Source organism: Ochotona princeps, chromosome 2 (assembly GCF_030435755.1).
Source record: "Ochotona princeps isolate mOchPri1 chromosome 2, mOchPri1.hap1, whole genome shotgun sequence".
In the NCBI taxonomy this organism is placed as follows: domain Eukaryota; kingdom Metazoa; phylum Chordata; class Mammalia; order Lagomorpha; family Ochotonidae; genus Ochotona; species Ochotona princeps.
In genome coordinates this window covers 123,228,669-123,241,450 of record NC_080833.1, presented here as the reverse complement: position 1 = coordinate 123,241,450, position 12,782 = coordinate 123,228,669, and the positions used below count along the sequence as shown (strand labels likewise).

The following is a 12,782-nucleotide window of genomic DNA, read 5'->3' as shown; positions in this document are numbered from 1 at the left end:
TAATTATCTCATGATTCAACAAAACGTTTCTGGATTTTTTTTAAATGACCATTTTATTAAGTAATAAAATGTTTTGAGAAACAGATATATTCAGTGACTTATTTACTGATTTCAAAACTTTGGGGATTTTATTACTCATTTCTGTTAATGATTTGTAATGATTTTAAGATAATCTTTTCACCTTTGAACTTTTAGTTCCTTTTCAATATTAGAAATATTTAAGTCGCTTTTTTCCTCATAAAGTATATATCAGAGTAATGTTGACTTACTTAAAGGGTTAGATAATAAGACTTACTATAAAATTTTTCAAAATAAAAAATACAATAATTATTTTGTTTTGAGAGTTGTGTGCCATTTAAAAACAACTTTCTGGAGAAAGTTCTTTGCTTTATCCTTTGTAATTTTTCATGGCTAAAATCACGTCATACCTTTTCATGAAGAAATAATTTGCATTGAATATTCTCCAATCTTCTGTATGTAACAGATGATCTGGAATAGGAATCTGGATTGCATCAGCAGACACACAGAGTATATAGAGTGCCAAAACATTCATATTTGTTCTTTTCTGAATTTCATTTTATGAATCAACACTGGGATCTTTAAATGTTGCTATAAGTCTTATTTTAATAGGAGTTCTGTGCTCTTCTGTGATGGGTAGCAAACCATGGATCTTAAGTCTGCGTATTTTTTTTAGATCTGCCAAATTTTTAAGTATTCAAAATTGTTCAATAATTATTCACATATTTCAGTAATATGACTGTGTTATCTACTATCCCAGATGTTAAATTTTATACTGTGTCACTTTTAACTCTTTAATTTCCAGTAGGCAAATCGTAATTAATTAAAAATATTGACTCAAAACATTACTTTTAATTTTTAATTTTAATTTCTTTTAAAAAAATACAGATTTTTTTCAAGAAATACAAGTTCATTGAATGATGGTTATTGAATCTTTACTAAGAAGATGAAAATATGCAGACTAGGCAGTGTGAAAATTTTGAATTAATCGTAAAAAAATTGTCTTAATTACATTTTAGATATTGAAAAAGCTGATTCTCTAAATACCTTTGAAAAGAGGGACCATTATTTATTTTGCTGGGTTTTTGTTTGTTTGTTTTTGACTCAGAGAAATGGTTCAGATCACTTAGTTTCTTTTCCTGCTTCTTTATCATATGCTTATATAAATAAGTACTGACAGGTTATTTGAGAAAATGATAATGAGAGATTAATATATAAAAGGTGAATTTTTGTCATCACTAATGCTTTTAATGATGTGAGTGACATTAGTATGTGAGTAAAACATGAAACAATATGACAGTGCCAAATGGTTTACGCTTCAGCCAGCTCTTGGGGCACGTTGGTCTTTGTTGTATTTTTAACATTCCAGTTTGAATACATTCGTGTAAAGTAGAATATCTCAATCTTCTGCCAAGTAAGGGATGGATTTCTAATTTGTATGATATGAGAGAATGTTTAGTTGTTCAAAAAAAAAAACCTCGTTTCGTTTTGTTTAGCACTAGGACAAGTGTGTTAAAATCAGGAACTGAGCCACTTGTGAAGTGTTTGAGCAGTCCAAATTGATATTTTTCTTAAAATTCAAGTCAGAGATCCATCTTAATCTGAATGCCTGCCTTTTTCTAATATAGTAAGGCAGCTAAATTGGAAACAGTGAAAACTGTAAAACTCATCTATCCTGTTGTACAGAAGAGACTAGATGTTTGATAAAATAGATACTGGCAGTTGGACAGCGAATCCTGGGTTTTAGACATGTGTCACTATTGGTTTGAACTTCTTGGCGCCAGGATTTTCCGACATTTAGAGCTAATGCAAAATGCATTAGGGCTCCACGGCATTAGCGAAGGAGTTGCCAATCCTGGAGTGTCACATGTAAATCATCCTCTCCCCGAATCTGAACTGGTGTTAGAGAAGGAAAGTGCAACTTGCTGTTGAAGCTAATTAAAAATAATAGGAGCAAGGCCTGCTTTTTTTTCTTCTTTTTATATTCCATGTATCCACACCATATTTTTGGACCTTTTTTTTTTTTATTGTAACTCTTACTTTTCAAGACTAACAAGAACCTCATGTTAAGAGTATTTTTAAACTGCTTCCAGCTTTTGGAAATCAGTTTTTGTTGCAGTAAAAATGGTCCATTTTTCTTTTATAGGAGTCCAATTTTCATAAACTGAAAAAAAATTGCAGACTGCTTAGGTTTCCTTGGGGTTTTGAAAAATATTTTTCAGAGTGCCTGAAGCCTTTGTGGCTGGCACAATGATGTCATTTACTGACCATTTCAGTGAGGTCAAAGATGAACTAGATGCATATATTATCTGAGCCATTTAACTTTTAGACTTCAGGTTTTCTGTGTGTTATATTTTAAAGTATGTCTGTTTTTTTTCTTAGACTACTTAAGTATTTTTGTGTGTTAGATATTACACATATATACATTTTCTTCTAATCTGACATTTTTGCACACTTAAAATCACAGTTAAAATGTTACCAGAATTTTGCATGCTAAATAAAATAATAAAATTATTTCTTCAGAAATAGAAGACTCGCTTCTCGGCCTTTTGGCTAAGATCAAGTGCAGAAATAGAAGAAATAGTTCTAACCTAATTTTTAAACTCATAGTTTTCCTAAGACATGAATTCTACATGTAAAATTAGTCTCTCTCTATTTTTTTTAACTTTAAGACCATTTTAATTACATTTAGCTATTTAGATATTTTTCGCTTGAGGAAAGCAGCCTTGATTTTATATTTCTTGTCTATAAAGCATTGTGTGGTTTATAGAACTGTTTGCTTCTAATAAAACTGCATAATAGGAGTCAAGGATATATTAACCTGTTTTCAACATTAAACTCTTAATTTGCCCAAGCAAAAAATTCTTACATATTGAGAGGAAAGTGAATATACCTGCAAAATCTTTTTTGATAACTCTTTTACTAACTACTAATTGTCAATCCAAACTGTCATTTGTTTTTAATGATTTAAGTGTTAGCGACTTTCATTACCATGGTAGTTAGTATAAACATGCCGTGGAAGGATGCAGAAAGTGGAAAGAATTCCAGAAACATTGCCTTTGACAGATACAGAGAACAACAGCTCTGCTCTGCTCAGGCTTGTGAGAACCAAACTCATTGGTAAATACTTAGGAAATTATTTAAAGATAACCTTTAAAACACTGTTTTACTTACTATGCTATTAGATTTGTGTCCAAGTTAATCATAAATTTTTACTTAAGGATTTCCTTTTCTATTCTTCTCAACAGAACATACTTCACATAGCTTTCTTTTAAAACTCCTGACTTTAGCAAAGTTTTCTTAACATAGTAGTTATGAAATAAAGCAGCCAGATACTACTTTTACTTATCATTTGCCAAGAACTTTTTATGGCTAATACTCACATAATGGAACAAAGAGGTGTTCTTATAAACTTGTGAAATTTTAAAGTAATCTTTTATGAAAGACATTTGGCCGTATGGAACAAGAATCTTAAATTGTTCACTTCCTTCAATTTTATAATTTCTAAGAACTTTATAAAGTAATGGGTTAAAAATGTTTATTATACATCAGTGAAAATATATACCAACTATAGTATTTGTGGAATAAATGTTTTCATCAACTGCTTTTGTGCTTTTGTGCCTCAAGATTTTATCTGTATACAATTGACTATATTACAATAGTGTTCTTTAAATAAACCCTGAGTGTAAAAGCTTTAACATAGATCAAGTATTTTTTCTTAATAATAATAATTCTTCACTTGAAGTGTTGGTCAAAGAAATCTTTCATTTTCTTCTTCCTATTGAAAATCACTTTATTATGAAAAATATTACTGATGTATGAGATTTTGGTCGATAAAGTTACAGCACTACCATATCTGTAGTTCAAGTAGCTGAAAATCAGCAGTATGGTTAGAATATTTGATGATTCATTTATTTTCATTTCCATATGAAAAAAACATGATAAAAGATGTATCTATCTCCTAAAATGTTAGCATGTTTTTTAAACTAACTTATTAAGCAATTAAAATATTAAAAAATTAGAATTCATTGAATATCTTAATATATGCAAAGAACTATTACACGTGTTCTTTGCTCTTAAAAGACTCATTTGCATGGGTCTCTACTATTTGTTATTTCGTAGGCCTAGACTGAGAAATTTACAAGTGTTCCTTCTCAGTTTAAATAAATTTTTTGTTAAATTGTGACTAAAATCATACAGTAGAACCTTTTTGTAACAACAGCAGGATGGTAACGAGGCGACATACTTTTAACTTTAAAAAGTTTCTGTTTCAAGCAGGTACATAATCTAAAGTATCAGATCTGTGCAAATTTTTATCATAAATTATATTCAGTTCTCTAAATGGCATTAGTTTTTGCAATGAGGAGACTTTCAAAAGTTCATGGAAAATCAGCCCTAGCTTTTAATTCCATATTCCACAAACTTTCTGCAACCCCATTTACTTTAAGCATTTATTTTAAACCCAGTAATAGAAAGTATATCTAACAGTAATCATTTTAAGCTTTTCCCACTTACATCAGTATTAATCAAACAAAAATTTGTGGTGAAGTTCTTGCAATGAATAAGATCATTCGTAAGAACCAACACAATATCCCAAATAAAACTATACTGAAGGTAATGAAGTGGTTATTCTGTTCCAACACTTGTGAAATGGCAGCATCAGAGACCAGAGCACCAGGAGCTGAGTAACAGCACAATGCCGAGGAAAACGTCAAACCAAGGCCCAGGTTCTCTGAACTGTTAAAGGGTCTTGCTAGCAGAGCAGAATCCTTTCATGGAATTTCATTGGTCTTTCTGAATACTCCCATCCTGATTCTGCAAATTCCTTTTTATTTAAGAAGAAGGAATGTTTTAGGAGCCTTCTGAAAGCTTCAAATAATAAAAGAGTTTTAGCTTAGATGTAAGTAAATAAAGATTCATAACTAGCATTTTATCTAGCATTTGTATCTTCATGAATCTTATTAACAAATGCATAAGGTAGATAAGACAAAGAGTAGTATTGCTACTATGGCTAATAATATGGAGGTTAAGGTGCACAGATGTTTTTTTATTAATTATTTTGCATTATGTGACAGTTTCATAGGCTCTGGGAATCCCCCCACCTCCTCCCCATGCCCCTACCCCCTGGTGGATTCCTCCACCTTCATGCAGTATTACAGTTCAAATTCAATCAAGTTTCCTTCCCTGCAAACGTATACCAAGCATAGAGTCCAGCTACTTATTGTCCAGATGGGTTGAACAGTTTCTTGGGGAGACCATTTCTGGTCCGAAGTAAGAGCTGGCAGAATATCATCCCAGTCAATTAAGAGTCCCAATATAGCATCAACAGCAGTTTGCAGCATTATGGAATTGACATGGTTTTGAGTAACCAGTATGTTAAAAAAAAAAAAAAAAAAAAAAAAGCAAGTTCTTAACCACAACCTATGATTATTAGCTCATTGACATTTCAATTTTAGTTTATATACAGGACCGGCTGCTATATACCTTAAAATGGCTATAAGGTACCATTCAGCTGTCTCGTGTCTATTTCATTTTAGTATTTAGCCATTTGTTGTGTTGAAGTATAATTTTGCTCATCTTGGCAGATTTTAGGATAATCTAGACTGGCTTGTAACTCTAACAAGACATTTGTCAACAATTAAGGTGCAGAACATTTTTTTTGGGGGGGGGGTGTGCAGGAAAGTCCCCAACACCATGGTGAGGAGTGACTAATCTTTGTGTCCCACCCAGCGAGGCATGAGCCAATCCACGCCAGCTCTTTCCTGTCAGATTCCAAGCTCCACTTTTTGTTGTTTGTCTATTTATTTTAGGGTTTTTTAGTTTGTACGATTGATTGTTTGCTATGAGGGGTTTTCGAAGCGATCCCAATGGTCACTGCGAGGGAGGGCGGGGGTCCAGAGGTGGAGCCAGGCTCGGACCAGAGAAAGCTCTCCTCCCTGGTCCCGAAGGACGTTTATTGTTCTTCTGTTTCTGCGGGCCGCTCAGGGCTTCTGGTTGTCTTTCCGATGATGTTGGTTTCTGCAAGGTAGTGTTTGGACTTCTTCCATCCCCTTTGGAAGCTCCGGTTGGGGGTGGGTGACCTCAGAGTACTCAGCCTCCGAGGGCATCCAATTCCCTGTGGCCTCCTTGGCAGTTGGGGTATAGTCCTTGTTGCTTGTCTTAATAGTTTGTGGTGAAGGTCTGGGAGTCTTCATGGTTGGGATCCAAGCTTCCTCCTTGCCACCTGCTCCACTCTGGAGTGCCCCCCTGCTCCACGCACATGACCTCCTGTTAGGAGGTTGTCAGGATCGCACCCGATTCCCCCCTCATGCATTGGTACAGTAGTTTTCCTATTGTTTAGAAGGTGCACAGATTTTAAAGGAAGTAGCCTGAAGCCATATAGCTGGTAAACAGTGAAGCCATTAAATGTAGTAAGAGTCAGTGTCGCACAATTACCACCTCCAGACAAGTAATATATTAGTCCGCCAATGAACAGATTTTCTGAAAGTTGACATTCAGTATTAAAATTCAGAGTCAGATATGCAGATCTTGTGCAATATTATTTACATCATTTACATATTTTGCTGTGATATGTTTGACATGATTTTACTGCAAAGTGATGCTTTAGATTTGCTTGGAGGCAACCTGTTGCAAGATTATTAACACATTTAGTAGTTAGTTCACTGCCTTTAAATTCTCTTGAGCCCACTGCATTCTCTGCAGATTGAGTCCAGTTGCAGAAGAATGAAATCAACTGGGTGAGATAAGGCAGACCATTTGTTCAGCTAATTAACCAATGTGTATTTTTGCAGACACAATGTTATTGTTTTATGGCTATAAATGAATTCTCTTGGGCTTATGATATGCATTAATCCTATTTGTTTACACATTTTATACGGACAGCTTCTTTCTAGGATAAAGAAAGGTATGGTTATTCAGTTCCACTGCTTGGACACTAATGATTTGCATTTCCCAAAGAGAATTGAATTAGTTTTTATTAGTAAATTGGGCCTATAATCCATTAAGGTCAGATTTTATTGGATTATCACACATTAGCATTAGCAAATTGTAAATTTTACTGAGATGTAGGAATATAAGCCAAAGCTCTAGGTTTACAATCTGGAAACTGGGGAAGATGTTGCATCCTGGAGAAACCATGGGCCTCTCTGTAGAAAAATACTTGGAGTGATTTATTGTCCTTTGGAAACTTGGAAACAGGACAAGTTGGTGACAGGATCGCCCACATCAAGTTAGTGTTTTTAATTCTGCTAATCTGAGCAGTTTTTGGAGGCTTGTACATTGTCTATAAATAAAATCCAAAGAGGATCGAAGAAAGTGAAATTCATTCTCACCGTATTAGGAGTTTAGGAGAAGAAATTCAACCTGAGTCTATAAATAGAATTGGTAATACACGTAGGACTAGGTGCTATATAAAAATGTTAACACATTTATAACAATGTAGCTTTATATTACAACAAATGACATGGAACTTAATCTAGTTTGGAATCAGAAGTTAATTATATCACCACTGTTTAGGAGTAATGATCTAATGTGAAAGTTTGTACATTTTTTATTGGTATTAGTCACATTTTTGTTGCGTGTACAGGCATCAAAATTAGTTACAAATTTTAATCAATAGAAAATGAAAGGTCCTTATGCAAAGATGACTGTCCTTATGACATATTTTACTTAGGAAATGTTGTTATTTCAAGAGAAATGTGGTTTCATAAGGAAATAAAATGTAAAATACCACTATAAAGTCTTATTTCCATGTACTAATGAGAATATAGTATGTTTGCAATTGACTCATAATCTTCTCCAAAAAAGTCAGGAAAATGGAATATGTCATCTTTCATTTCGTTCAAATTCAGATATGATGATGATTGAATTTACTTGTTGAAGGTGGCTTATTCTTTTTATCTGTATTTTGCTTGTTTACAATATGAATTAAATATGAGCAGTTATTAAAATTTTCTTCTTTAAAATATTGAGCTACGTAATTTTTCTGTTTTCATGCATTTTATTATTATTGCTTAAGAGACACACAGCGAGAGATTGAGACTAACCCACCAACAGGGGAACTCTCTAGATCCAATACCCAGAGGCCTCCAGTAGACAAAGCTAGACTCCAGGCCAAAGCGGGGCACCAGGAACTCCAGCCAGATTCGCCATATGGCCAGCAGAGACCCAGTCATCTGAGCCATGACCTGCTGCCCCCAACTGTTCGCATGAGCAGAAAGCTAGAATGGGGAGTTGGAGCCAGAATGAGAACCTGGGCACTCTGGCATGAGAAGCGAGTGTTTTAACCGCATCTTAACTGCTAGGCCTAGTGTCTGCTGCAGAAGTATTTTCCCTAAAAGTTAAAAAAAAAAAAAATGAAACCTAGGTTTCAAATGTTACAGATTTTAAATACTGCATTAATTCCTGTATTCTCAGTTTTGCCCACAGTCCTTCCAGATGTGCTATTACAAATAACTCAGCCTCAGATATAAGCCATGTGGGCTCTATAAACTGATTTGCATTTATTTTGAATAGGAATTGTACAGATTGTAGATGAATTATTAAAGTAAATTTATATTGCCAAATAAATCTAAAGGTGAAAAATATTAAGCTGTAGTAAATGAGAAAGGAATGTGCAAATGAAGACCTACCCATTTTAATAAGCTTAGTGCTTACCTTCTCATTTTCAACCAAAAGAAAAGAGGGTTTTGTTGTTGTGTTCTCAAAAGGGGGAGGGGGAGTCCATAAAACTGCTTATAGAGGTATCTAAGACAAAAACAAGGAAATATAATGTTCTAAACTCAGCCAGTCCAAACCACTTGAGCTGCTATGACAGCTCATAAAACTAAGAGTAGTTTTTAACGGGGCTCTGTTTTACATTGCCAAAGTGAATTTTCCTTGCAGGAAGTAGCCAGAGGGTTTATTTAGTTTCCAGTCCATGGCTTTGATCTTTCTGTACTGTCACATCTCGGGTTACATAGCCCTTTTTCACTGCAGTAAATCTGCAACAGTTAATGAGAATAAAATTTCCTCCTCCTTACTGATCACATGCTGTTAAATGCCAAACCACAGCCAACTACATATTTGCAGAATTTCTGCTGGATGTATGAAAACAGTGCAATCAGTTTAATCTTGTTGTCTTTGTAATTCATTTTATTGGGCTTTCTTCCTTTTTAAGTGACCTACTTTGTCATGTCAAATGGTTGCAAGGCCAACCTGGAAGAAAGATTTAGAATGTTAAGGAACTAAGAGGAGGTACTCATCCCAGTGGGACTAAAGGATTGTGGGCATGCAGGAATGCCACCATTAAGATTCAGATTTGATCTGTTCAGTGCTTTGGAAAGATTCAGCCTCTCCCCTCGAATAAAATAAACCGGTTTGTTTCTCTGGTTATGTCCTATGGATAGTTTCAGCACAGATCTGTACATCAAGAGTTTATTTAATGAATCAGAACATTGTGATACACTTTGGTAAGGAATTTTTATTCATTTTCATGTACTTGAAAGACAGAGAAAGGGACAGAGACGGAGACAGATCTCCAATCTGCTGGTTCACTCCCCAAATGGCCAAAACAACCCAGTCTGAGCCAAACCAAAGCCAGGAGCCCACGGCTCCACCCGGGTCTGCATGTGAGCGCAGCCCACCTGAACCACCATCTGCTGCCTCGTGGGATGCGTCAGGCAAGCGCTGGGTGGGAAGCAGAGGTGTTGGCATTCTGATATGGGATGAGGGATTTCCAAGCAGCAGCTTAGCATGCAGCACCACTCCACGGGACCTTGTTCTGTGCTTTTGATTACTAATATGATATACTGTTTTAAGGAATTTGAACAATGTTGAAAATCTCGATCCCTAGTTTATGAATGCTGTTTTTAGAGCTAAAAGTAATATTAATGTCCACTGAACCATGTTACCCAGTGGGTTCTTACGCTTTAAAAAAATCATAAATTTCTGTTGACTCAGTTGCATTTGAAGAACTTGAATTTTATACCTTAAATATATGTTCACAGTGATGCATAGAAAAATCTCATGGTTTTTTTTTAGTTTTTTGTCTCAAGACATGCTTTCATTCAGTTTATGAATGTTAAATATGCTGATTCCTTACTTTTGTTCTGCCGTATTTTGTGGTTGGAAACCAGAACTGAGCAACTTCTTGTCTCTTTTCAAGAAATTTATTCTCAGGAGGCACACATTTGCCATGGGCACACAGCTACCACTTAGGACACTCCATATCCCTCCCCATGTTGGAGTTCCTGGAGTTCAGTCTCAGCTCCGTTTCTGATCCAGCTACCTGCTAGTGCACACTCTGAGAGGCAGTAGGTGCCTTAAGTGCTTGCTGTCTGCTCTTACTTGGCTTGAGTTCCAAGCACCTGGCTTCAGCCCTGTCTAGCCCTAGCAGGCATTAGGAGAGTGGACTAACAGGTCAGAGTACTGTCATGATTCCCTCTCCCTTTCTGTGTGTCTATCTCTCTCTGTATCATCTTCTCCTAAATTTTCAAAACAAAGTGATTGCCTCCAAACACACTGACACACTCAAAAAGCATTAATTCTCAGCAGGCCATTTGGGATGACAGTTATTAATGAATTTATTTTGTTAAGCATTTACATGGATCATATATACATATGAAAATAAAAAATATTATAACATGAAATATGTAAAACTAAGTGATCAGCGTCTCGTTTTTCTCCATTGAAATTATAGTTACAGCCATCTGATTTCACAGAATAGATCATTTCCACTCACAAAAGCCAAAAATGCTGGGCTAACTCAACAGTTACACCTATTCACTTCTCTGAAAACTGTCATAAAAGCAATAAACGAAAGTATATTGAGAATGCAGAAGAATTGAAGACAGTAGCATCAGACCACCTCCTGATAAGATAGAAGGTCTGTCTTTAAATGCCAGCTGTTAGGTCAGTAAGGAAAGCCAGACGGAAGTGAAGTTTCTAAAGGAGAAGGGGGCACAGAACTCAGCTGCCTAGACCCTTTTCAGAAGGTGTTAAGTGTCATGTAAAAATGCAAAGCTTTGAAATTCTAGCCTGTACTCTGTAGAATTATTGTTCTCAAAAAAAGGTTGTCTGCATCTGCTTGGAATGCTTTATCATAGTTTACATGAGGGAAAAAAGATGAAAGCTAAAACAGAATTTTAAACAATGTCAGAGCACCTGGTCCATGATTTGATTTTTTTTTTTTTTTTGATTTAACGTTAAATCTCTCCAAAATTCTGAACTTGAAAATCCCCAGGAAAATTTACAGTAAGCATTAACTCCTTTATAAGTTTGGTTGGGTTCTTTAAACAAACAACTCAAGTGAAACTTCTTAGGAGGGTTTGTTTTTGTAATATGAAGTCCGGTATGGTTTTAAATGAAATTATTGGAAAGAAGGAAGAATACAAGGCTTGAATCGCCTTGAGGCTTGATCTTCATTAGATGTATACTATTTGAAATGTTAGTTCTTAAATGATTTTGATTCTCTTTACAATCTGGGAAATGATGATCAAGAATAATGACATCACTAACAAATATATATTTCTTGAGTTTCACAAAAAATGCTAATTACTATGTACTACAGACCTTAAATAATTGAATTTTTACAACAGAAAGAGACTTAGTTATTAAGAAAACTAAAGCTTGTAACAACTAGCCCAAGTTGTCTTCCCAGCAGCCAATCCATGACTCAGCTTGCTTTCTTCTCTCTTGTTAAAATTAAGGAAGGTTCCATTTTTCTATTAGCCTGTTTTCTCTCTGCAGCCTCCCTTTCCTTCCTTCTCAAGGATTCTCTCATGTCATCATTCCTTACCCCTCTAATGATCATTCTTATCAGCATGGAAACATGATATGCAGTTTCCAAAATTGATCTCTATTTGACTCCCTACCCCGTTATATTCTGTCCACTGCCCATTTCTCTCTTTGCTTCCTTTCTGCAAAACTTCATAGAGGGCTTCCGTTCACTCTTCATCTTCTCCAGTCCTGTCAGAATTACCATTAGCCTTTGTGTTGGCAAACCCAATGGCCATTCTCGTCTCCAATTCTCAGCTGTGGCTCCTACAGTGCTTTAGGCCTCGCAGCTTCTATCAGCTCTCAAAATGCCCGATTTTCCTAATTTTCCTCCTAAAACGTTTTCCATTTTTTTCTTGTTGCTATTTATTGATGATTCCCCTGATCTTCCATATTCAAATGCTGGTTACTTCAGGTCTATAGCCCAGTTCTCTTTGTCTACCCTTTGCAAGGGAAGAGGTGGGAGTCCTGGGAGCTGGATCTCTCTGAAGGATCTCACGCAGATACCAGGACTCTAATCACTGTACGTAAGCCTATATGCTTAAAGAAAGGAAGAGAGAATACAATTAATATTAAAAGCCTTATTAGTTTCATAATAGCAATATCCAGCTGACTACCATTGTAAAATATTTTCCTTCAGCGTTCATATGTTTGTAACATAAATCTTTCATAGAAAAAGTTGAATCGACAAGTATTTAAAAGTCACATGATTTGAATTTCAGTCGGTCTCATTGCTGATTTGTTTTAAGTCTCTTTTTCTTATTTTGTTTTTCCAGGATGAATGACTGCATATTTAATCATCAGTGAGAATTTTTTTTTCTGTTTTTGAAACTCTATCTGCAGAGGATAGTGCTGTAATAAGAATGTTATTATATTTTGTTTGCAAATAGTATCAAGTTCTGTAATAACAAATCCTCCCCCATAAGTAAAAATGAGTAAAAGGTTTCCTTGATCTTGTTCCCCTCCTATTACCAGATTGTAACTGATGACCTGTTGGTAACAGACAGATC

General features: G+C 35.2%; 1 protein-coding gene and 1 pseudogene across 1 annotated transcript in view; both read left to right on the top strand.

The window, feature by feature from the left end:
• KIFAP3 (kinesin associated protein 3) overlaps positions 1 to 12,782 on the top strand; it is a 150,405-nt gene that overhangs the window by 121,062 nt on the left and 16,561 nt on the right. The gene's annotated exons all lie outside the window — the stretch shown is intronic.
• Positions 2,552 to 2,697, top strand: LOC118758625 (U2 spliceosomal RNA; annotated as a pseudogene).